At 38.8% G+C, this 26,089-nt stretch overlaps 1 long non-coding RNA gene across 1 annotated transcript; it reads left to right on the top strand.

Moving 5' to 3' along the window:
* Positions 1 to 238: 238 nt before the first annotated feature.
* LOC114176550 lies at positions 239 to 5,420 on the top strand. Its single transcript, XR_003603020.1, has 2 exons — positions 239 to 747; positions 5,128 to 5,420. It is a non-coding gene; the product is annotated as an uncharacterized LOC114176550 (long non-coding RNA).
* The last annotated feature ends 20,669 nt before the right edge of the window (positions 5,421 to 26,089 follow it).

Below are 26,089 nucleotides of genomic sequence, written 5' to 3'. Positions count from 1 at the left end.
TAATTTGGATGTACATATATACTCCTTTTCTTTTATTTAATTATTTGTTTTTGTTTTTAATTTTAATTTTAATTTCGTCTTGCTTTTTATTTATCTATTTTATTTATTTTATCTTGTTTTATTTTATTTTATGTTATTTTATTTTAATTTTTACTTCACTTTATCTTATTTTATTTTATCTTTTTTTAATTTCAATTTCCATTTTTATTTTTATTTTCACACCATTTTGTTTTTCTGCTCTTAAAAAAAAAATATGAAAAATATATATGAAATAAAAAAGAATAAATAATAATGAGAGTCATTTGACTTGACTCTGCCATGCAAAATATGGCCAGAGTTGTTGGGGGGGTTTTTGGACAGAAGAGGAAGAAAGGTTGGGGAGTGGTGTGTCATGGTGGCAGCAAATAGAGGAGGCAGTCTGAGCATAGCAGTGCTGCCATGGCTAAAAGGCAACTCCACACATAAGCAAAGGGGGGGAACCGTTTGAAAAAAAAAACTGGCTAGCAGAAAAAGAGGGAGGGGGCGAGAGACACAGGGCTAACTGGCAGCAGAGAAAAGATTTCAAAATATATCCAGAGCAACAAAAGAAAAAGAACTTCCTAGCACAAAGGAGCTCGAACAGATTTTCATCACATAAGAGGAACAGAAGATGGCAGAATAACACTTGGAAAAGAAAAAGCAAACGAGCAAAAAAGGAAAGAAGAATCGTTTGAGTCGCGTAGACACTGATAGGGAGGACTGCGAGAGGTAAGCACTTCATTTGCATACTTGAATGTGAACCTGATGCAGCTGCGTCGTGCTTGAGATTGAACATAATATAGTCATATATACTGGGCTTGGCTTGTCATTTATTTAGCTCATTGAATATGTTGTATGCATTACTACACTGAATCTTTCATCATCATCCTAGTCATCCTCACACCTTCATCGTACCTCCACTTTTTAAAAATGGGGTTTTATCACCATCATTCATCCACCACCTTCACGCTCTCACCATTCCATAATCTCCAGATCAGTTTCATCCACCAATCCCTTATCCTCTATGGTTCATCATTCTTCATGATCCATCAACACTTTCACTCGCTTCATACTCATTTTCACCAACACACAACTAACACACGAACGAGCCAATATCTGTCTTGACTCACCTTCAAGTTCATTCACCTGCACAAAAACCAGAGAGAACAAAACCCACATGCTTAGAACACATTGACATACTCTTGATCATCTTCTTCACGCCGCAACCCTAACTTTTCACCACAAATCAACCAATCTCGCACAGTACACCAAACACCAAACACTCGCGTCTCAAATTCGCCGAAATAACCCAACACAAATCAAAAAAAAAAAACAAAAAAACAAGAGAATGGAAACCCTCGCCGGCGGCGATTCGAAGCTCGTCGACGGTGGAACGTGATCGCGTGACGTTCTCGAACCGGGTCGCGGTGTGGTCAGCACGATGGTGGCGAGTTGAGGGAGTCACGACGCCTTTCTCTCTCGCGGAAGAAGAGAGGCAAGGATTGGGATGAGTGGGCGCTGGTGTGACGCCAACGAAGGCCGGAGTTCGAGCTTCCATGGCGCTCGCGTGTCCCGATCGTGGTGGCTGGTACGGTGGCGGCAAGTCTTGGTTGGCTACGGAGGTGCGACGAAGGAGCCTCGCGCGCAGGAGAAAGAAACGAGGTTCTCGCCGACGGCACTGCCGATGGTGATTAGCGTCGACGGCGTGGCCTCTCGCCGGTGATGGGACGTGCGGTGGCGGCTCAGACGTTGTGGTGTGCGGTGATAGGAAGAAGAGCTGCGTGTGTGTAGACATTAGGTTAATTAGGTTAGTTGGTTTTAGAAAGAGTTGAACATTGCTCCGCGCACCCCCCTCTTTCAGCTTCACCCCTCCTGGTTTTGGATCCATTAGGATTTTCACAGCGCACCCCCTTTTTTATCTTTACACCTCCATGTTCATCTTTTCTTTTCTTCGTGCACCACCATTTTAATATTCTCACTCTCTTGCATTTTTGAATCATGTTTGCTTCCTTCCCGCACCTCCTTTATCTTTATTCTTGCGCACCCCCCCTGTTTTTTAATTGCAGCCCTTGCTTCACTATGCATACACCTCCCAATATCTGCTGACGACACCACCATGTTTACTGACCCCACTTCCCTGACATGCTTTATAGTGTTTTTGGGCTTGTTTTATATTTACTTGTTACACTCTCATTTTTATTGTACACACCCAATTTACTTCATGTGCATCTCGCTAATCACTCATGTACCCCCATATTTTGTTTTCCACTTTCATCCTTCTTAATTAAATTATTTCTTTTTGTTTATTTATTTATTTATTTTATTTATTTATTTATTTTTTGTTTTTTATTTTTGTTATTTATTTATTTTCGTTTATTTATTTATTTATTATCATAATTATTATTATTATTATTATTATTTTCTTTTATTCCTAGAAAACCAAACATTTGAAAATTATTAAAAATTACAAAAAAGAAAAATAGAAAATCTAAAAAATGAAAAATTTTCTCTTTCACTTTATTATGTCTGTCCGGTCGCTCGCACCGTGTGACACTTATTTTCTAAAAATACCAAAAATAGTTTCTTTTCTCTTTTAGTGTCTGTCCGACTTTTCGCGTCGTGTGACACACATATTTTCAAATAATTCAAAAATACCAAAAAAATATATTAAATTTCAAAAATATAAAAACATCAACATTTTCAAACAAAAGTCTTTTAAGAACTACGTGATCCTTGTCAGGTTCACCTCCAAAAAATCAAATCATTTTCTCAATTGTTTTCCAAATCGTTTCTCTAAAGAACTACGTAACCCTGATTTCTCATTTTGAATGAGAATACGTAGGACCAAGGTCAATCCTTGTCGGGCCCAAAAAAGTTAAAAAATATTTTGTTTCTCTTAGCATTTTTGTCTCATTATTTTTGGGGAAAATTAATATTTTGAAAATCATGTCAGCTTTGCATTTTTTATTAAAGGTACCGCCCTCGGGCGGGCGCAGTAAGGTGCTAACACCTTCCTTACGCGTAACCGACTCCCGGATCCAAAATCTGGTTTTTCGCAGACTTATTTTATTTTCATGGTTTTCCATAGTTTTTCCAGAATAACTATGGTGGCGACTCCCAAATCTTTTTTAAACCCGTTTTCTTTTTTTCGGTTCGCCTTCCCGTCGCGATTCCGGTTGCGACACTTTTTACGTGATTCAAAGATAAAAGACATAGAGCAATTGAAACCTCAACAATAATAAAAAGAACAAAGAAATTAATTGATCTAACCTCAGAATCTCAATTAAGAAATTACAATGGAATCAACCCAAGAAGTTTAACAATCCATGGAATGCGAAAGTAAAAATAGAAGAATGGAGAGAGAGAAAGGAAACGAAATTCAGGGGAAGTTCCTCTTAGAGTATTTCCTCGACAGTGTCAAGTATGCCAAGGAGGTGGAGTTCCTCCAACTAACTCAGGGGAGAAAATTTGTGACTGAGTACACTGCGAAGATCAAGCGTCTCAGTCGCTTTTACACTCTACCGCTCAACAAAGAATGGAGGTGCTGCAAATTTGAGAATGGTCCCCGCGGTGATATCCGCTTGATGGTGGCTCCCTTGTCCATCAAGGACTTTCTTGCTCTATGGAGAAGGCCAGGGTGATGGAGAAGATGAAGCGAAAGATAGAAGGCCAGCGCGCGCAACAACTACAACAACCGTAGAGGACTGGTGGACCATCTGGGTCCAAACCTAGACATAAGGAGCAGAGGAGGCCATATGATAGACCGAACCATCAGTCCCTAGGGTCTAGGAGTTTCTCTCCCTAGCAGGGCCGAGTACAATGTTATATCTGTGGAGGCCCTCACCTGAGGAATGCCTGCCCGCATATGGAAGGTTACCGCCGGTGCATAAATTGTGGCAAGGAAGGCTACTTTAGGAAGGATTGCCCCAACCTTGCTAGAGTAGTGACACGCCCTCCAGTCCAAACTCCTCACCAGCATCAGTGGAGGGACTTAGGCAACAGGCCTCAAGCGACGGGCAGAGTCTACACTATGACAGGAGTAGAGGTTGCACGCTCGAGTAACCTTGTTATGGGTTATTGTGTGATTTCTGGGATGATATGCTGTGTGTTATATGATTTTGGAGCGACACACTTCTTTGTGTGAAATACATGTGTGGAATGGTTGGGTCTGTCGGTGTGCGAGCTGTAGTGTTAGCTTACGGTGTCTACTCTGGCGTCGGGTTTGGTCAGGACGTCGTCCTTATGTGCTAGGTGTCCAATGGAGGTAGAGGGACGCAGGTACAAGGTGAATTTGATATGCCTACCTCTACAGGAGTTGGAGGTGATCTTGGGGATGGATTGGCTCTCTACCAATCGCATTCTTATAGATTGTCGAGAAAAGAAGCTGCTTTTTCCCAACTCAGAGGAGCCTGAGTTGATAACATCTCAAAGGGTTGTGAAGGAACTACAGGGGGGTGCACAGTGTTACATCATCTTCACGCATCTAGGGTGGAGAAAGAGGAGAGGATGTCAGTTATACCGGTCGTACATGAGTTTGAGGATGTATTTTCGGACAAGGTGATAGGGTTGCCTCCCCATAGAGAAGTGGAATTCTCTATCGATCTAGTACCAGGAACCGGTCCGGTATCGATGGCTCCATACTGTATGGCTCTGGCAGAGTTAGTGGAACTCAAGAAACAAATTGAGGAGCTGATGGAGAAACAATTTATCTGACCTAGCACTTCGGCTTGGGGAGCCCCAATGTTGTTGGTGAAGGAGAAGGATGGGAGTTCACGCCTGTTTGTGGAATATAGGCAACTGAACAAGATGATGATCAAGAATAAGTATCCGCTCCCAAGAATTGACGACTTGATGGATCAGTTGCATGGGTCGCAAGCATCCGCTGAATCCGACCAGGATATATGTATCTGGATGAGTCGAGTCGTGTCTTAGTGTATTGTTTGAAAAGTCATAACATTCTTGGTTTATACGTGTATATGGGATTGTGAAAATATATTTGATTGTATGGATGAAATCTTTTGTGCTCTAGCTAACCCTACTTTCATTGTTGTGTGTTCTGCTGTGTGGTACTCTCTTTTGCGATGATCATGAACTTATTGGTGTGAGCAGATGCGAGGAACACCCGTGGACAACAGGGAGGTGATGGTTCCGCTGCATAGTCCGCGTGGACTGGACCTTATCCCTTAATGGGCTTTTCTTTAGGGTTATGGCCGATGTATTGCTTTATGCTTTATTACTCTACTTTCATCTGTTAAACTTTTCAACTGGTTTTCTGTTGGCATCGTGGTGTGCCTAGTTTTGTAGGGGTGGTGCGAAGGACCCTATGACTGTGTTGTTGTATTATTTGTGTGTGGCGTTTCTTTTAATTACGCTTATTAATTAAATGGGACGTTACAAAGAAAGGAAACGAAATTAGGCCCCCTTAAGGGTTCCAAAACTCTAAAGTCCCGAGCTTGTTATTTCTGCTTCTCCCTTGGTCTCTTTATATAGGACTTGGACTGGGCTTTTTTGTTGCTAAAACCTCTCAAATATCTTTTAAAATAAAGATAAAGATAAATATTCAAAGATATTTCGAGAGATCTAAACTATTTGACAAATATACTTTGGTTAATAATTTATGATATAATTAAATAAATAAATTATTTAAAGATATCTAATAAATTATTAAAAAATAATATTTGCATTAATTTTCTCAATAAGCCATTTTTAATCCTGTAGTCCAAATTTGCAAAGACATCCAAAAATATCAATATTTACAACTAAACCCTTCTCGTTTGACCAGCTTTGACCAGTTTTGCACATTTGACCAGAGTTGACGGTTTGATTGTCCATTGATAAGATGACACGTGGCATCCTAGCTCATTCTCTCACATCAGCCTTCTCTTTCCTTCGTTAGGGATTCAACTTCCCCTAGGCTTGTGAATGATGGCTGCCACGCTTCTAGGTGAGTTATGCGTTGCTCTAGCTTCGTTCACGGCGCGTGATGTAGGTTTTCGACGAGCGGAGCAGATACGTGAACGTTGTTGTTGCTGGTTGAGGTTTGTTCCTGCGTGAATGGTTCACATTTGTAATGGTGGAGAATGAAGATGCGCGAGATGGAAGATAATTCCATGGTGGTTGCGTTGGTCATGGTGGTTGAAACAGATGCGTGTTCGAAGTGCTTCTTCGCAGTTGCAAGTGGCTCCCGGCAGCGAAAACGTGGTGAAGATGGAGGCTAGGGTTTCTGGTTGTGTGAAGATAAAGATGATGATGTGGCAAATGTTATTGGCTCAATTTCTTTAGTTGATGAAGGATTATCTTGTTCCCTTTTAGAGTTATGAATATGGTGAAGTTGTTTAAGAAAGCTTTTTGAAAATTCCCACTGGACATTAAGATAGCATGCTATCTAGATGTGAAGGTTCATTTCTCAAGCTCATGAAAGGAAGAAGAGAGTTGGATTCAAGCTTAAACACACACGGCAATAACAACACTAAAGAGCAAAATGAAAGAAGAAACAATAAAAATGGAAAGCATAGAAGATGAAGAATGGAAGAAGCACGCCACTCATAGGGGGGGATCTAAGCCAACCAAGCCCTAGAGATGAGTGATGGTGCCGCCACTTGCAAGCAAGATAAGGCAAAGGTGAGTTCACTTCTAGGAAGGAGAGCTCACGAAAATTTAAAGGTTGAAACACAATAGTTTAGAAACAAAATGATCAACCCTTTTACAAGACAAGGAGCACCCTTTAAATAGGAGTTCATAGGGGTCCTTTAGCAAATACAAAAACATGAAAAAGGATTAACTAGCAAACCCTAAACCTAATGTGAGAGTGAGTCTTGGCCAAGTGAAGGAAGATGATTGGTGGAGGAATTCCCATGAGGATTCTAGGCCAAAAGAGGAAGGAGACCAAGTGACCTTCTAAGGCATAAACCACAAAGGCAAAAGGAGACAAGGTACATGTCTACTTTTGCTTTTGCTTTATGCTTTTTGCTTTCCTCTCTCTTCCACTTCATCCAAGTGCTCCAATCACCAAGTGCCACCTAGCAATGCTCTACTTCCTCTTAATTACCTACAAAACAAGACAAACAAGGATTAGCATGTTGGTTTAAGTTAATCTAATCTTGGTCAAAGGTCAACTTTGGATCAAAGTCAACAAGTCAACCAAAATAAATCAACTAGAAACCAACTTAGGGAATTCAAACTAAAGTAATGCAAAACAAAGATAAAGGTGATGGAATAGAAGACTCCCCTCTAGACATGCTTCTAGTGATCCTTCTTGATGGAGCTTCTAAGGAGGTGGTCATGCCTTCATCATCCTCCCCTTCTTGGAGAGAATTCGACCACGAATTCTTAAACCCTACATCAAAAGGAGAAAGGTCACAAACATTAAATGAGTTACTTATGTTGTAGCTTGGGGGTAAGTCTAACTCATAAGCATTGTTGTTAATTCTCCTAATGACTTGAAAGGGGCCATCCCCTCTAGGGAGGAGCTTAGACTTCCTTTGAGTAGGGAATCTCTCCTTTCTTAAGTGAATCCAAACCCAATCTCCCTCTTGGAAGATGACTTCCTTTCTTCCCTTATTACCATCCTCTTGTTGTTTCTTAACTCTCCTCTCAATGGTTTCCTTAACTTGTGAGTGCAAGTCTTGGATGTACTTGGCTTTGGTCTCACCATCTTGGCAAGTCCATGCCTCATGAGTGGGTAGGGGAAGGAGGTCTAAGGGAGTTAGGGGATTGAACCCATACACAACCTCAAAAGGGGAATGAGAAGTAGTGGAATGCACAACCCTATTGTAGGCAAACTCTATGTGGGGAAGAAGTTCCTCCCACTCTTTAATGTTTTGCACTATCATACATCTTAGCATTTGCCCTAGGGTTCTATTAACCACCTTGGTTTGGCCATCACTTTGGGGATGACAAGTGGTGGAGAAAAGAAGCTTGGTGCCAAGTTTACCCCACAAGGTTCTCCAAAAATGGCTTAGGAACTTGGAGTCCCTATCACTTACAATGGACCTAGGTAGGCCATGTAGTCTTACCACTTCCTTGAAGAAAAGATTTGCAATATAAGTTGCATCATCAATCTTATGGCAAGGAATGAAATGGGCCATCTTAGAGAACCTATCCACCACTACAAAAATGGAATCCCTACCTTTTTTGGTCCTTGGGAGACCTAAGACAAAATCCATAGAAATGTCAACCCAAGGCTTGGAAGGGATAGGCAAGGGGGTGTAAAGACCATGGGGTTGGACTCTAGACTTGGCTTTCATGCATGCTATGCAACCTTTGCAATGCCTATCTACATGCTTCCTCATGTGAGGCCAATAGAAGTGTTCTTTCAAGACTTCCAAAGTCTTGTTTGGCCCAAAATGCCCCATTAATCCTCCCTCATGTGCCTCTCTAATGAGTGAGGCTCTTAAGGAACCTTGGGGAATGCAAAGTCTCTTACCTTTGAAAAGATATTGATTGAGAAGGTAAAAGTCTTTGTAAGCCCCTTGGTGGCACTCACTAAGAATGGGGGAGAAATCAACATCCTTTGGATACAATTCCTTAATATGATCAAAACTAAGAAATTTAGTTTCAAGAATGGAAAGGAGGGAATGCCTTCTTGAAAGTGCATCCGCCACATTGTTAGCCTTTCCTTGCTTATGTTTGATCACATATGGGAATTGTTCTAAGAACTCTACCCACCTAGCATGTCTCTTGTTTAACTTGCCTTGACTTTTCAAAAATTTGAGTGACTCATGGTCACTATGTATCACAAACTCCTTTGAAAGAAGATAGTGTTGCCAAGTTTGCAAAGTTCTCACAAGAGCATAAAGCTCTTTGTCATAGGTGGAGTAGTTGATGTGACTCCCCTTGAGTTTCTCACTAAAATAAGCTATGGGGTGCCCTTCTTGGAGAAGCACGGTCCTAATGCCTACATTGGATGCATCACACTCAATTTCAAAAGTTTTGGAGAAGTTAGGGAGGGCTAAGAGTGGTGCATTGAACAATTTTTGTTTTAAAGTTTCAAAAGCCTTTTCTTGATCTTTGCCCCACTTATAGGTCACACCTTTCTTGACCAATTCATTGAGAGGGGCAGCTATGGTGCTAAAGTTTGGCACAAACCTCCTATAGAAACTAGCTAACCCATGGAAAGACCTAAGCTCACTTACATTCTTTGGGGGAGGCCAATCCTTGATTGCCATCACTTTTTCTTGGTCCACATGGACCCCATGTTGATTTATTTTGAAACCTAGGAAGATCACATGATCCATCCCAAACACACATTTCTCCATGTTAGCATACAAGGATGCCTTCCTTAAGGTTTCTAACACACTCCTTAAATGATGCAAGTGGTCATCTTGAGACATACTATAAATGAGAATGTCATCAAAGTATACCACAACAAACTTCCCTAAGAACTCTCTAAGAACATGGTGCATGAGTCTCATGAATGTACTAGGTGCATTGGTCAAGCCAAAAGGCATGACTAACCACTCATATAATCCAAACTTAGTCTTGAAAGAGGTTTTCCATTCATCACCTTCTTTGATTCTAATTTGATTGTACCCACTTTTCAAGTCTATTTTGGAAAATATGGTTGCACCATGTAACTCATCAATCAAATCATCTAACCTAGGAATGGGATGCCTATACTTGATGGTTATGTTGTTGATAGCCCTACAATCTATGCACATTCTCCATGTTCCATCCTTTTTGGGGACTAGGATGACGGGCATTGCACAAGGACTCATGCTATGTTGCACCCACCCCTTTTCTAACAACTCATTCACTTGTTTTTGAATTTCTTTAGCCTCCTCGGGACTAGTCCTATAGGCTGGCCTATTAGGCAAAGATGAGCCTTGTATGAAATCAATTTGGTGTTCTATACCTCTTAGGGGTGGGAGACCCTTTGGAGGTTCTTGAAAAACATCTTTGAACTCATCTAAGACTAATGACAAGTCTAAGGGACATCTAGAGTGAGGGTTTTGGAAGGAGGGGGAAGATTCACTAGGATAAGCTAGGAAGATGGGTTTTTGGGCAAGCATTACCTTCTTCACCCCCTTGAGAGTGATCATGCTCTTCTTGGACTCATGCCCTTGCGCCTTCTCTTCTTTTCTTTTCTTAATCATTTGCAATTGGTCCTCATTGACTTCTCTTGGTGAAAGAGGTAGTAATGTGATCTTTTTGCCTTGGAAGCTAAAGGTAAACTTGTTAGCATGGCCATCATGAAAATCTTTTCTATCAAATTGCCATGGCCTTCCTAATAAAATGTGAGTTGCTTCCATGGGCACTAAGTCACATAATACCTCATCCTTGTAGTTTCCAATGGAGAAGTTAATAAGGACTTGTTTGTCCACTTTAATTTCACCTTCCTCACTAAGCCAAGAAAGCTTATAGGGCTTGGCATGAGGGATGGTTTTCAAGCCAAGCTTGTCCACAACCCTTGTGCTAGCCACATTAACACAACTTCCACTATCAATTATGAGGGAGCAAGTTTTGTTGTTGATTTGGCACCTTGAGTGAAAAATATTTTCTCTTTGGTTTTCAAATTCTTTAGGCACTTGGCCTAGCATGCGCCTAACCACCAACAAACCTCCTTCATTAGGTTTGATTTCATCCTCACTTGAAGATTGGGAAGAAGTGTGGGAGGAAGAACTTTTAGGGGAGGGGGGAGAAGAATGTTCACTTTCAACCTCTCCTTTAGGGTTCAAGATCATGTTCCTTTTTGTTGGGCAATTTGAAGCAATGTGACCATAGCCCAAACACTTAAAACATTTGATGGAACTAGTTCTTGAACTTTGAGAAGAGTTTGCATTTTCATGGGAGGTTCTAGACGAATTGGTCCTAGGTGGGTGGTCTTTGGAAGGAGGTTTCTCATCCTTTCTTTCTTTTCCTTTCCAAGTTCTAGAGTAGTATTCATTGTATGAAGTATTCCTCTTGGCCTCTTGTTTCTTTTTCAATTGACTTTCAACTTTTAAGGCCAAGTGTAAAATTTTGTCAAGAGTGGAATACTCATACAACTCAACTACATCTTGAACTTCTCTTCTAAGACCACTCACAAATCTAGCTACCTTTTCTTCTTCACTTTCAAATTGGAGTCCTACTTTGAGAAGCATTGACTCCATCATTTTAAAATATTCATTCACACACATAGACCCTTGTTGAAGCCTTTGGAGCTTCAAAAGAGTCTCCCTCCTATAGTAGGAAGGAACAAATCTAGCGCGCATCAAAGTTTTAATGTCCATCCAAGAGGCCGCGGGTGGCTCTTGGTTAATATTGTCCATACACAATTGATGCCACCATGTCATGGCATAATCTTCAAATTCTAAAACTACTAAATCTACTTGTTCTTGATTACTAACTAAATGAATATTGAAGATTTGGTCCACTTTTTGCTCCCACTCTATGTAGAGGTTTGGATCATTCTCCCCCTTGAACTTTGGAATCTTGATTGGTGGAGGTTGTCTTTGTGGGAGTTGATTGCGCCTTCCACCACCATCATAGCCATGTCTTCTTCTTCTTCCACCATGGCTAGAGTCCTCGGAAGAGGACCTCCTCCTTCTCCTCTCATCTTCCCTAAGCTCAAGTCTTTGGATGTGCTCTTGTAGGAAGATCTCACTTTGCCTCCTATCCACCCTCAATTGGTCAAAAGTTTCTCTCCTACTCACTTCTATCTCACGTAAGATGTTGGCAAGGGTTATTTGTCCACTTTCTTGGGCCATAGGAGTCACCATGGGAGGGGAATAAGGTGAGGCCGACTCCTCCTTTTCTTCTACCTCCAAGATTGGATCCATATTCATGTTCCTACACCAAAAACTCACCAAAAACCGAGACAAGGAAGAGGTTAGCTAACAAATAATTCCAAACCCGAGACCAAGTGTGGTCTTCTCAAGCACCCAAGTGTTTTTGATCACACTCCCAAAGCACACAAGCAAGGCTAGCACTCAAAAACCTTCCAAACAAGTGAAAACACCTTTAAAGAGATGAAAACCTTTTCAAAGCTCAAACAAGTGGCTCGGCCACAACACTCTAGGAAGACAAGGAAAAGAAAACTACTAAGACAAAACAAAGATTACCTAAAGACAAGCAAGCAAAGCTAAAAAAAAACAAGAAAGTGTAACTTCTAAGGAAACTTGTTTTTAAAGACAAAACTTGAACAAGACTAAAACAATGAAAAGCACTTTTAAGGACTCTATGGAAAGCATTTGAACAAGCCAAGATTATACCTCAAATTATGCATACACCATAAAAGATCATAACCAAGTCAAAACATGGAACTAATTTGCCAATATCACCCAAAATCCAAGTATAAATTTTGGTAGCATAACACCTAGTAAAAATGGCCAAATGGATTCACCAAGCATTGTAAAAGCTCTCGGCCAAACTGTTTTTGGTCTTGAAAACACTTTTTCTTTTCAAAACTAGGTACTTCAAATGATGAGAAGGATGTTTTAGGGTGTCTTGAACACTTAGTTCCTTAAAATTAGGTCAAAATCAATTTCAAGGAGCATACAACAACACAAGGCATAGATCTCATGCAATAGTTCAAAAACTTAGAAACAAGAACAAGAAAACTCAAAGAAGCATATGACAAGAGACTCAAGCAAAACTTAGACACATTTAGAGACTCAACATGACATACACAAAGACACAAACATGTAGCTATCATGCATTTAAACTCATGGATTTGAGGCTCAAAGAGTAAGTATCAAAAGACATGTTATCCAACCACATTTAGGAGCAAAAGAGTCACAAAACCGAAGCCAAAATTGCCACAACATAACCTGAAAACGTTGTTTTTCGTATTCTCGGCAGCTCTGACCTTTGCTCACTCATTTGATCATAACTCTCTCCACAGAACTCCAAATGCGTTAATTCTTTTTTTGTTGGAAACTAGACTCACAGAACTTTCTTTTGATATAAAGAACGTTACTTTTGGACCACTGAGCTAGCTGCAGTATTTTTTTCAAAAACGCACACGTTGCTGCCAGCACTGTTTTTTATGTGGACCACTCAAGATAGCTACACAAGACAAGGTTAGAACATGAAAACACCATATTCAAGGACAACGAAAGCTCTAGATACCAAATGATGAAGGATTATCTTTTTCCTTTTAGAGTTATGAATATGGTGAAGTTATTTAAGAAAGCTTTTTGAAAATCCCCACTGGACATTAAGATAGCAAGCTATCTAGATGTGAAGGTTCATTTCTCAAGCTCATGAAAGGAAGAAGAGAGTTGGATTCAAGCTTAAACACACATGGTAATAACAACACTTAAAGAACCAAAATGAAAGAAGAAACATTAAAAATGGAAAGCATAGAAGATGAAGCATGGAAGAAGCACGCCACTCATAGGGGGGGATCTAAGCCAACCAAGCCCTAAAGATGAGTGATGGTGCCGCCACTTGCAAGCAAGATAAGGCAAAGGTGAGTTCACTTCTAGGAAGGAGAGCTCACGAAAATTTAAAGGTTGAAACACAATAGTTTAGAAACAAAATGATCAACCCTTTTACAAGACAAGGAGCACCCTTTAAATAGGAGTTCATAGGGGTCCTTTAGCAAATACAAAAACATGAAAAAGGATTAACTAGCAAACCCTAAACCTAATGTGAGAGTGAGTCTTGGCCAAGTGAAGGAAGATGATTGGTGGAGGCATTCCCATGAGGATTCTAGGCCAAAAGAGGAAGGAGACCAAGTGACCTTCTAAGGCATAAACCACAAAGGCAAAAGGAGACAAGGTACATGTCTACTTTTGCTTTTGCTTTATGCTTTTTGCTTTCCTCTCTCTTCCACTTCATCCAAGTGCTCCAATCACCAAGTGCCACCTAGCCATGCTCTACTTTCTCTTAATTACCTACAAAACAAGACAAACAAGGATTAGCATGTTGGTTTAAGTTAATCTAATCTTGGTCAAAGGTCAACTTTGGATCAAAGTCAACAAGTCAACCAAAATAAATCAACTAGAAACCAACTTAGGGAATTCAAACTAAAGTAATGCAAAACAAAGATAAAGGTGATGGAATAGAAGACTCCCCTCTAGACATGCTTCTAGTGATCCTTCTTGATGGAGCTTCTAAGGAGGTGGTCATGCCTTCATCATTAGTGGAGATTAAGCCCACGTGTCATGTGCTGATTGGCCAATTTTAAGAGTTGAGGATTGCCACATGGCAACATCTGAGTGCATCTATTTTATGAGTGGAAAATGGGTGCAAATAGACAAAGGCAGGGGTGCAGAAGTAGGTTTTGTGAGACCCATTTGGAAATAGGAGAGTGTTTAAGTAATGTATGGGCAAACATTAAAATATCCAAAAGTAATTTATGCAACTAAAAATCACTTCTAAACATATTTTTATCACACAAGCTCAAATAGCCTAATTGTTAAAATTATTGATTAAATCAATCTTTAAGCACATAAATTCAATTAAATACCCAAAATTAAACACTGAATGAGGGCAAAAATACGCACTCATCAACGAGGGACATAAAATGAAGTTGAAATTTATGACACCAAGACAAGTCATTGAGGATCAACATAGGCTGAAGGAGAAAATAAAAAAAGAAAGAATAGAAAAAGAAGCAATAAAAACTGCAGAAGAAAGGGAAAATGAAGAAAAAGAGATGGAAGTAGAGAAAAATATGATGGAAAGTTTATTCATCAATGTTTTTTTTTCTACAAATTGTGATGTCATTTTACAGGAACAAAAGGATAAGCATGTGAATGAAACACACCAACTTCCATGTTTGAAAAGGAAGCTCGTTCATAGTGCTTTATTATGCATTTGGTCCAATGATGAGAAGCAAATTTGTCAAACACAATTCATGGAATTATTTATTGTTACATATGAAGGTGGGGTAGTGTTGGCAAGAAAAGTGCTCCACGGATTGCAACCATTGGAAAGTAACAAATATCAAGTTCAATTTGATCATGGAGGAATAGATCATAATAAACTTATATTAAAACTAGTGTCTTAAGATTCGGGACGAATCTTCTCGAAGAAGGAGGGTATGGTGTGAATTACATATGGGCCAAATGGAGGATGACTAATGCACCATGTTGATGCAGTTTCTTTTATTTAAATAAGGGCCTTATGCTTTGTAAAATTGGCTGACCAAATTGTGTTTTGGCTTAACCAATTAATGGGCTTTAGTTTTGCTTTATTTTCAAGTTGTAATAAGGGTCCATATGCCAACTTAAGAACCAACCTTTGGAAGATCAAGAAGACCTTTGCTGAAAGCTTGTGCATGACTTTTGGTAGCCTTAAATTCAGTTAGAATCAACAGTTATGTAGCAGATCATTATTAGCTTGAGTGGATCATTAATTAATAGCTTTAAGTGGGTTGTAATTGAAATTTTTGTGTCTTTTGTAATTCGGATGGTTAAAGCTCCTATGTAAGCTGAACTATTTTCATTAATGAAGGCACGATGAGTTTTATTCAGAAAATATAAGAGTTTTATCTCTTCTATCTTAGGGAGAGTGATTCTCCTAAGTTTTTGAGTGATTCAATAATCCCTGAGATATATCAAAGGTCCTTTATCCCTTTGTGTGTTTAAACTCTTAGGCTTATCTTACATTCTTGGAAGTGTGATGTCCATCAATTTCCGCTCCATGTTCTTATATGTTTCCATTTTCTTGTTTTAAATAATTTCTCAAATTTATTGCTTATCAGCATTCCAACATTTATAGATCAGTAAAATGAATCTAAGGATTCACATCATATGTTAGTCAGAGTCTGGCTACCCAGATTTTGAATACGAATGGAAGTTTATTATAATAGGTATTTAATCAAAGGCCACCCATGTTTAGTCGCATTCGATTACGGAACCAACAACAATGTTGTAAGCCAAAAATTGGTGGAGAAACTCCAGTTACCAACAACCTTTCATCTGAATCAAGCATGGATCAAATTCAGTACATGGCAATGTGTGAGAGAAGTATTATGTGATATTGCTTCCATGGACTCTTGTCATCTTCTTTTGGGATGGGGATGGCTTCGTTTTAAAACACTCAGTCTTGATCAATGTTACATTTATTTGAGGCACCATGGACCTAAAATGAAGTAGAAATTTATGACACCAAGACAAGTCAGTAAGGATCAACATAGGCTGAAGGAGAAAATAGAAAAAGAAGCAATAAAAACTACAAAAGGAAGGGAAAATAACAAAAAAGAAATGGAACTAGAGAAAAATTTGATGGAAAGTTTATGCGTCAATGTTTTTTCTTCTAGAGTTGGTGATGTCATCTTACAGGAACAAAAGCATAAACATGTGAATGAAACACACCAACTTCCATGTTTGAAAAGGAAGCTTGTTCATGGTGCTTTATTATGCATTTGGTCCGCTGATGAGAAGCAAATTCGTCAAACACAATGCATGGAATTATTGTTTGTTACATATAGAGGTGGGATAGTGTTGGCAAGAAAATTGCTCCACGGATTGCAACCATTGGAAAGTAACAAATATGAAGTTGAATTTGATCATGGAGGAAGAGAATTAGTTTCAAGTTGTGGAAAAATAAAGTCCTTCACAAGATCATAATAGACTTATATTAAAACTAGTGTCTTAAGATTCAGGACGAATCTTCTCGAAGACGGAGGGTATGATGTGAATTGCATATGGGCCAAAAGTGAGGATGACTAATGCGCCATGTTGATGCAATTTCTTTTATTTAAATAAAGGCCTAATGCTTTGTAAAATTTGCTGACCAAATTGTGTTTTGGCTTAACCAATTAATGAGCTTTAGTTTTGCTTAATTTTCAAGTTGAAATAAGGGTCCATATGCCAACTTAAGAACCAACTCTTGGAAGATCAAGAGGACCTTTGCTGAAAGCTTGTGCATGACTTTTGGTAGCCTTAAATTCAGTTAGAATCAACAGTTATGTAGCAGATCATTATTAGCTTGAGTGGATCATTAATTAATAGCTTTAAGTGGGTTGTAATTCGGATGGTTAAAGCTCCTATGTAAGCTGAACTATTTTCATTAATGAAGGCACGATGAGTTTTATTCAGAAAATATAAGAGTTTTATCTCTTCTATCTTAGGGAGAGTGATTCTCCTAAGTTTTTGAGTGATTCAATAATCCCTGAGATTTATCAAAGGTCCTTTATCCCTTTGTGTGTTTAAACTCTTAGGCTTATCTTCCATCCTTGGAAGTGTGATGTCCATCAATTTCCGCTCCATATTCTTATGTGTTTCCATTTTCTTGTTTTAAATAATTTCTCAAATTTCTTGCTTATTATCATTCCAACCATGCTAGATCAGTAAAACGAATCCAACCCTCTGGATTCACAACAATTGGTATTCAGAGTCTGGCTATCTAGATTTTGAATAGGAATGGAAGTTTATTATACTAGGTATTTAATCGAAGGCCACCAATGTTTAGTCGCATTCGATTACGAAAGCAACAACAATGTTGTGAGCAAAAGATTGGTGGAAAAACTCCAGTTACCAACAATCTTCCATCCGAATCAAGCATGGATCAAATTCAGTACATGGCAATGTGTGAAAGAAGTATTATGTGATATTGCTTCCATGGACTCTAGTCATCTTCTTTTGGGATGGGCATGGCTTCGTTTTAAAATACTCAATCTTGATGAACGTTCTCTTTATTTCAGGCATGAGGGACCTAAAATGAAGTAGAAATTTATGACACCAAGACAAGTTAGTAAGGATCAACATAGGCTAAAGGAGAAAATAGAAAAAAAAGCAATAAAAACTGCAGAAGGAAGGGAAAATAAAGCAATAAGAAAGTTTATTTGTCAATGTTTTTTCTTCTATAGTTTGTGATGTCATTTTACAGGAACAAAAGGATAAGCATGTGAATGAAACACACCAACTTCCATGTTTGAAAAGGAAGCTTGTTCATGGTGCTTTATTATGCATTTGGTCCGCTAATGAGAAGCAAAATTGTCAAACACAATGCATGGAATTATTTATTGTTATATATCAAGGTGGGGTAGTGTTGGCAAAAAAAAGTGCTCCACGGATTGCAACCATTGGAAAGTAACAAATATCATGTTGAATTTGATCCTGGAGGAAGAGAATTTGTTTCAAGTTGTGGAAAAATAAACTTATAACTAGTGTGTTAAGATTCAGGACGAATCTACTCGAAGAACGAGGGTATGATGTGAAATACATATGGGCCAAAAGTGAGGATGACTAATGCGCCATGTTGATGCAATTTCTTTTATTTAAATTAGGGCCCAATGCTTTGTAAAATTTGCTGGCCAAATTGTGTTTTGGCCTAACCAATTAATGGGCTATAGTTTTGCTTTATTTTCAAGTTGAAATAAGGGTCCCTATGCCAACTTAAGAACCAACCCTTGGAAGATCAAGAGGACCTTTGCTCAAAGTTTGTGGATGAATTTTGGTAGCCTTAAACTCAGTTACAATCAACCGTTAAGTAGCGGATCATTGTTAGCTTGAGTGGATCATTAATTAATAGTTTAAGTGGGTTGTGATTGAAATTTTTGTGTCATTTGTAATTTTGATGCTTAAAGCTCTTATATAAGCTGAACCATTTTCATCAATGAAGGCAAGTAGAGTTTTATTCAGAAAATATTAGAGTTTTATGTTGGTATCGCGCAGCGGAATGACTAAACAATGGTCAAAAACCAAGAGGTGGGGTGAATTGGATTTTTAAAAATCTTGACAGGTTTTAAAAGTTTTCTCAAAATTTAATTAATTAACTTAAAATAATAGTTACTTTAAATGCAAGTGCAGATAAATAAGGAGTTTGAGGGAAGAAGATGCACACTGATATTTATGCTGGTTCGGATCAAAAGACCCTACGTCCAGTTGTTAATCTCTTAAACAAAGAGATTAACTCAATCACTATAATAATCAGATTACAACAGATTATATAAGAGTTAAGATTAGAAAACACCTCTCTTGAACAACCACAAGAGATGAACAAAACTCCCCCTGAATCTCACAGAGGATGACCAACTTTCCTAGCAACAGCACAACACTCAATCTTCTAAGAACTCACTTAGAAAAAGTTATCACTTATTCACACTAGGTTTTTCAAAGCTTTCTTTAAGAATCTCACAGAGCAACACTTTGCAGTCACAGCCAAAGAACTTTGAATCTTAAAAAAGGTATTTTCTAAGTTGAACTGCAGTTCCTTAAATAGGGTTTTCGAAAATTAGCTTAAAAACTGAATCGTTATGTTCCAACTGCCAAGGATAATCGATTATCACTAAGGATAATCGATTATTCCAGTAGGTTTCCTGAAAAACAAATTTTGAACAGGATAATCGATTATTTCAGGAGATAATCGATTATTCCAGTAGGCTTTCGAAAATTAGGTTAAAAACTGAATCGTTATGTTCCAACTGCCAAAGATAATCGATTATCATTAAGGATAATCGATTATTCCAGTAGGTTTCCTGAAAAACAAATTTTGAACAGGATAATCGATTATTTCAGGAGATAATCGATTATTCTAGTAGGTTTTCGAAAAATACAAGTTATGCATAGATAATCGATTATCAATAGTGATAATCGATTATCACTGTAGTTTTTCTAAAAATAAGAAACCTTCTAGAGAGACGAATGCAATGCTGCTGATTCTAAGTTTAATTAAACTATTCTACAATACACTTATTTTATTTTACAAGATAACATCTGCATAATTAAACACTTTGTCTTCATTAGTGCTTGATCATCATTCAAAATCACTAGACTTCCTTTTTTTTGCCAACAATCTCCCCCGTTTTGATGATGATCAAAAATATGTTTAAGTACCTATTGCTACCTGCAATTTAGAGACTTGTAAAGAGAATGGTTAAGATAAAATAATGTGTCTTTATCATTTAAACTTATTCTCCCCCTTTTTGATCATATGAGAAAAGGGTAAAGCTCCCCCTAAATGGAATAATCCTTGAGGGCACACAGCAGGAGATAAGATACTTAATCATTCATTGATTCATAAATTAAAAGAGACTATAAGCAGTGGTAAAACATATGTTAGAAATCCTCCTCTTAAAATTCTGCACTCATGTCATCATCATGAGTGAATTCCTCATCAAACCTATGTTCTAAATGGGAAATTCTAGTATCAATCCCCCTAATTAGCCCGACAACTTCTTCTAGTCATTTGTTCATGTTTGCTGTGTTGTCTTCTCTAGAGAAGTATGAGCCAACACCACTTGAAGAGCCAACATTTTGTGCAGCAGGACGTATAGGATCAGTAGGAGGAAGTTCTTCATCTTCAGCGTCATAATTGGGCATATCATCTCTATGGACATAGGTATCACCAAGAGGAACAAGCTTTAGCTGTTTGAGAGAACTTTCAGCAATATGATTTGCACGTATGGTACTTTGACGAAGCTCCCCGGTGGTGTCAACTCCCTTGTATTCGCAAATCCTTGAAATTAAGAGGGAATATGGGAGAGGATATTGTGGGTACCTCTTTGCTTTGAGCATAGTGTCAAGGTTCAAAGTAGACCATTTTATCGGAACACGATTTAGAATCCCATACATTATGAGAAGGTCAGCCTATGAGCACTGAGCATGATTGGTTCCTCTAGGACACAAAATCCAGACAATTAAGTAATGGATGAGTCTTTCATCCATTTTTAGTCCTCCAGCTAATAATTGTCTCCCAACATCCTGTGTTGGGTTGTGTAAGAAAGATTGATAGGCCAGGATTCGATTAAAGCCATCAATCCCATTGAAAATTGATTCCGCAGCATCATTGATGGGAAATTTTGCCACATTTTCCCAAATATCATTATCGATGATAATGTCCACTCCTTTCACTTTTGATAAAGCAACTTCATCTCTGATCTTGAGATTGTAGTAGAAAACTCGTACGAGATCGGGATAGTATTTTCCTTGCATTTCCACAAATGGTCTGATGCCTTGAAAATTAAAGAGAGCAGGAAACTCAAAACCTACAGCTGTGAATTTTCGAGTAGTGATGTACTTGGGAGAGATGATTGCTTTGTTTTTCCAAATCTGAACGAATTCATCCCTTTGATCTTCGTCAGAGATCCAACCTTCAATGGATGTTGATCTGATAGAAGGTTGAGTTGGACGTGGAGCAGTTCGTCTACGTGTTGGGATCTTTCTGCGAGATGATTCTGCCATGGCACTGATTTTTAAGAGAAAAAGATGATATTGAAGGGGTCTTTAGGGTTTAAAAAAAAGAGGGCAAATGATGAGAGGATTACTTTTCTACGTGAATAGTTGAAATTGGGATTCTCAATTTATGAAGAGTAGGCTACCAACAGCTAAAATGAGAGAACCAAAGCAAATCTAGCCGTTACAACGGCTAGTTTTTCGAAATTTTTTACATAACTGATGAGTCATTATTTTCTTCCATTCCACTAGCCTTTGTGTACCCATTAGACAGTTGATTATTGCTTAATTATTCATCATTAGAGTGTTTTTCATCTGTTGGGCTTTATTGGGCCACTGTTCCGAATTTGGACTAATTTCACATTATTTGGCCTAATTTTTTGTTTTTAATTATTTTAGGTATTTGGGTGAAGCAATTTTGGAGCTTGCACATTAATCTTTAGTTGAAGAGACTTTCCACATCATTTCCACATCATTTCCATATCATTTCCACGTCAGCAAAGTCAATGGGTCAACATTTGAGGCCCAGAGTGGCATTTTTGTAATTCTGCGGCTCATAATGGCAGTTTTGTAATTCTGAGTGGCAGGGGGTGAAAAGACTACGAAAATTAGGTTTGCATGGGGAGGAAGCCGCCACTTGACCTTCTACATTCTCTCCAACTCCATTTTTTTCGTGCTCCAAGCTTCCATGGATGCCTCCCCTTGCGGTTTTTCACATTTTTTGGTCATTTTTACCGTTTTTATGCACATTTGACAGCACCCATTGAGGGTTTTGCGTTTTGATTTCGTTTTCTACATTGGGCAGCTCGTTTTGTGATTTCATTGAGTTGAAACAATACCCATTCATGGGGTTTTTGCATTTATATATGATAGCACCGTTTGGCATTCCATTTAAGCTTTGAAATCTCTATTTTTGCTCTTAAATTGTGTTTTCAGATTTGATAAGTTAGGGTTCTTGGTTCTGTTTTGTGATTGCAGTTTTGAAATGTTTAATTGTTCATTCTCTATGTCTAGCTAAGTTTTTCGTATTGGTTCCTTGAAGAAACTGATTTGAAACCATGAGGTTGATGATTTGCAGTGCACTCCAATTCCTATTTTCTCTTCATCATATTCAATTTCGTAGCTTTGAATGAAATGGAATTTGTGATGCTTAATCGTGGGTTCATGTTTTGCACAATTTCAGAATCCTTGTCATGCTTAGTGAGTTTGGGTTTTGGCCACAGTTGCTTAATCTGTGTGTGTGTGTGTAAAATTGAAAGAAGGATGTGTGCTATGCTTAATGGCATAATGAAGTTGTGTTAATTTTCGCATAGTTGATTAATTCAGATTTCATGAGAGTAAATTGGATAAGAGAATTGATTTAGTAACCTGTGATTGGTGGATTTTCAGTGGAATCCAGGGACCAGTACGTTTTGAATTCTGTATTTAATTCAGTTTTGGTGTTTTGATTAGAATTTAGCAAAGTTGTGTGAATCTGCCAAACCCCCCCTGTGTTTTATTGTTGTGTTCATTTGGAAATTTGGCTTTGAATGAAAATATTGGTCGTTGGGAGACGACTTGGTTCACTTTCATATACTATATTGAATATGTTTTAATTTGGTGGGGTACGACCTCTATCAAATTTGGCGCCATTGCCGGGGACCAATCGTTTCGTTCAAAGAAAAATTTTCAGTGTGCTTGTGTTCTGTGTTTTGGTGTGTGTGTAGTTCAAGTGTGGTTGAGTTGGTATATGTTCATTGTGATGTTAATGTTGTGTTAAGTACAGTGCCTGTTTCCATTCCTGTGTGTTTCTGTGCAGTGTAGTGAATAGTGTCGCGGCGCGCATGAATAGTGTCATTTGTAGTAGTGAATAGTGTTTGAATAGTGTTCAAATCTGACAATTAACTTCTGGATTTCTGTTTTTGTAGCTACGGTGCTTGTTTTGACTTGAAATTTTTTCCCCCCACTTCTAAGACATTGAACTTGATAGGAAAAATAGCTGGAGCAGTTGGTATGGTCTGAGTTAAGAGATTAAAAAAAATTTTGGACTGATTTTTAATGAAACTTCAGAGGACCATAACTTTTGCTCTGGTTATCAGAATCACTATTATTTTATATGGATTTGGGGTAGAATTTGATTTCCCACCTTGCTGAAACCCGCTCTGCCGGTTTGCAAACTCAGATTCTCCAGAAAATTCCATTTTCTACATTTCAGCAATCTTTTTAGTGATTTTTCTTCTTTTTTTCCACTTTTGAAAATTTTTTAAAAATACTTGTGCTTTGAGTTTTGATCTGATTTTTTTTGTGCTTCTGTATGACCACTCAAAGGAATATCCTACAAATTTTCAAGTCATTTGAAGGTCGTTTGAGTATACTTGTAGTTATACCCTATGTTATGCCAATATCACTACAATTAGTGCTTTTTGGTGCATGACTAGGGGAAACCCAAGTGAATTACAACCATTTGACCCTGAGATTGATAGCACATTCCATAGAGGAAGTAGGCATCTTAGGAATCCATCTTTGCATGCTCAATATTCAGTGATGTTTCCTGACTCTTATGATTCTCATCATACTCCTGACACTTCTCATTCCTTGCATTCTGAGCATACTGTTTATTCTGAGCATTTTCATTTTCATACTGATAACATGGCTCAACCTCCTCCACCTCATAAGAGAACCATGAGTGAGCTCACTGCACCAGGGTTCACTTATGATAGTTTATGCATTCAATACCCTGAGGAGGAGGTTCCATATGTGCTGAAAACTAGTTTAATACACTTGTTGCCAAAGTTTCATGGTCTTGCAGGTGAGGACCCGTGCAAACACTTGAAGCAGTTTCATGTCGTCTGTTCCACCATGAAGCCTGTAGATGTGCAGGAGGACCATGTATACTTGAAGGCTTTCCCTCATTCTTTGGAGGGTAATGCGAAAGACTGACTGTACTACCTAGCACCCAGGTCCATCACAAGCTGGGATGACCTGAAGAGATTGTTCCTTGCCAAGACCCTTTATGAGTACTGGGAGAGGTTCAAGAATCTCTGTTCAAGCTGCCCACACCATCAGATCTCTGAACACCTCCTTCTGCAGTATTTTTACGAAGGCTTGCACCACATGGATCGAAATATGATTGATGCCGCAAGTGGTGGTGCCCTTGGTAACATAACCCCAGCTGTAGCCAGACAACTAATAGAGAACATGGCTTCAAATTCTCAACAATTTGGCACAAGGAGTGATGCCATAGTTGTTAGAGGTGTTCATGATGTAGGAGCAGCCGAGTACACGAAGAAGTTGGAGAGTAAGATTGATGCTCTTACCACACTGGTCAACCAACTTGCTTCCAATCAGAGAGCTCCAACTGCAAGAGTTGTGGCCTTTGTACATCTGTTGATCATTTTACAGACTCTTGCCAAGCATTGCAACAACAAGCTGCTTCTCCTTCTTCTTCTACACCAGTGGACACACCTCAGGCCTATGCAGCAAATATTTTCAACAACAATAGGCCCCAACAGCAACAACAAAACCACCATGATTTGTCAACCAACAGATATAATCTAGGATGGAGGAATCACCCAAATTTGAAATGGGGAAACCAGGGTAACCAACAGCCCCAACAATTTCAAAATGTGCAACCACCTCCACAACAAAGAGTTGCACCTGCACCACAAGCTACTCTTGCTCCACCTGTACCCACACCAGCTCCTGCTACAACACTTGTACCTTCTTCTTCTACTTCATTGGAGGAGTTAGTCAGGATGATGACCCTTTTAAATATGCAATTCCAGCAGGAGACTAGGGCCTCAATCCAGAGTTTGACAAATCAAATGGGGTAGATGGCCACTCAGCTAAACCAGGCACAAGCTCAGAATTCTGACAAGCTTCCATCACAGACGGTGGAAAATCCTAGGAATGTGAGTGCCATTACTTTGAGATCTGGGAAGAACATTGAAGTTCCCACTTCCGAGCCTACACTTCCAAAGGAAGCCAACCCTGCCACACTTCAGAGAAAGCGTGATGCTCATGCAGCTGGTCCTTCCACATCTGGTGTGACTTCTACACCTTCCACCTCTACAGCTGCACCTTCCATACCTCTTCATTTCCCTCCAAGAGCCATTCCAAGCAAAAAGATGGAAGAGGTTGACAGGGAGATCTTAGAAACTTTCAGGAAGGTGGAGGTGAAAATACCTCTGTTGGATGCCACTAAACAGATTCCCAGATATGCAAAGTTCTTGAAGGAGATATGCACGCACAAGAGGAGGCTAAAGGGAAATGAAAAGATCAGCATGGGCAGAAACGTGTCAGCATTGATAGGTAAATTTGTTCCTCAGATTCTTGAGAAGTGCAAGGACCCAGGTACATTTTGTGTACCTTGCATCATAGGTAACAATAAATTTGAAAATGCAATGCTTGATCTTGGTGCTTCAATAAATGTAATGCCTCTGTCTATTTTTATATCTTTTTCTCTTGGACCCCTGCAACCTACGGGTGTGGTGATCCAATTGGCAAATAGAAGTGTTGCCCACCCCGCAGGTTTGGTTGAATATGTTTTGGTTCGTGTTGGTGAATTGATTTTCCCTGCTAATTTTTACATTCTTGATATGAAAGAAGGATGTGCGCTATACTTAATGGCATAATGAAGCTGTGTTAATTTTCGCATAGTTGATTAATTCAGATTTCATGAGAGTAAATTGGATAAGAGAATTGATTTAGTTACCTGTGATTGGTGGATTTTTAGTGGAATCAAGGCACCAGTACATTTTGAATTCTGTGTTTAATTCAGTTTTGGTGTTTTTATTAGAATTTAGCAAAGTTGTGTGAATCTGCCAAACCCCCCCCTGTGTTTTATTGTTATGTTCATCTGGAAATTTGGCTTTGAATGAAAATATTGGTCGTTGGGAGACGACTTGGTTCACTTTCATATACTATATTTAATATGTTTTAATTTGGTGGGGTACAACCTCTATCAATAACGTCATGCAATAATCGATTATCCTGAGTGATAATCGATTATTTTTTCATAATATGAATTCCAGAAATTATTG

This window comes from Vigna unguiculata, chromosome 3 (assembly GCF_004118075.2).
Source record: "Vigna unguiculata cultivar IT97K-499-35 chromosome 3, ASM411807v1, whole genome shotgun sequence".
In the NCBI taxonomy this organism is placed as follows: Eukaryota; Viridiplantae; Streptophyta; class Magnoliopsida; order Fabales; family Fabaceae; genus Vigna; species Vigna unguiculata.
Note: the sequence above shows the minus strand (reverse complement) of the source record. Positions and strands in the feature narration are given on the sequence as shown.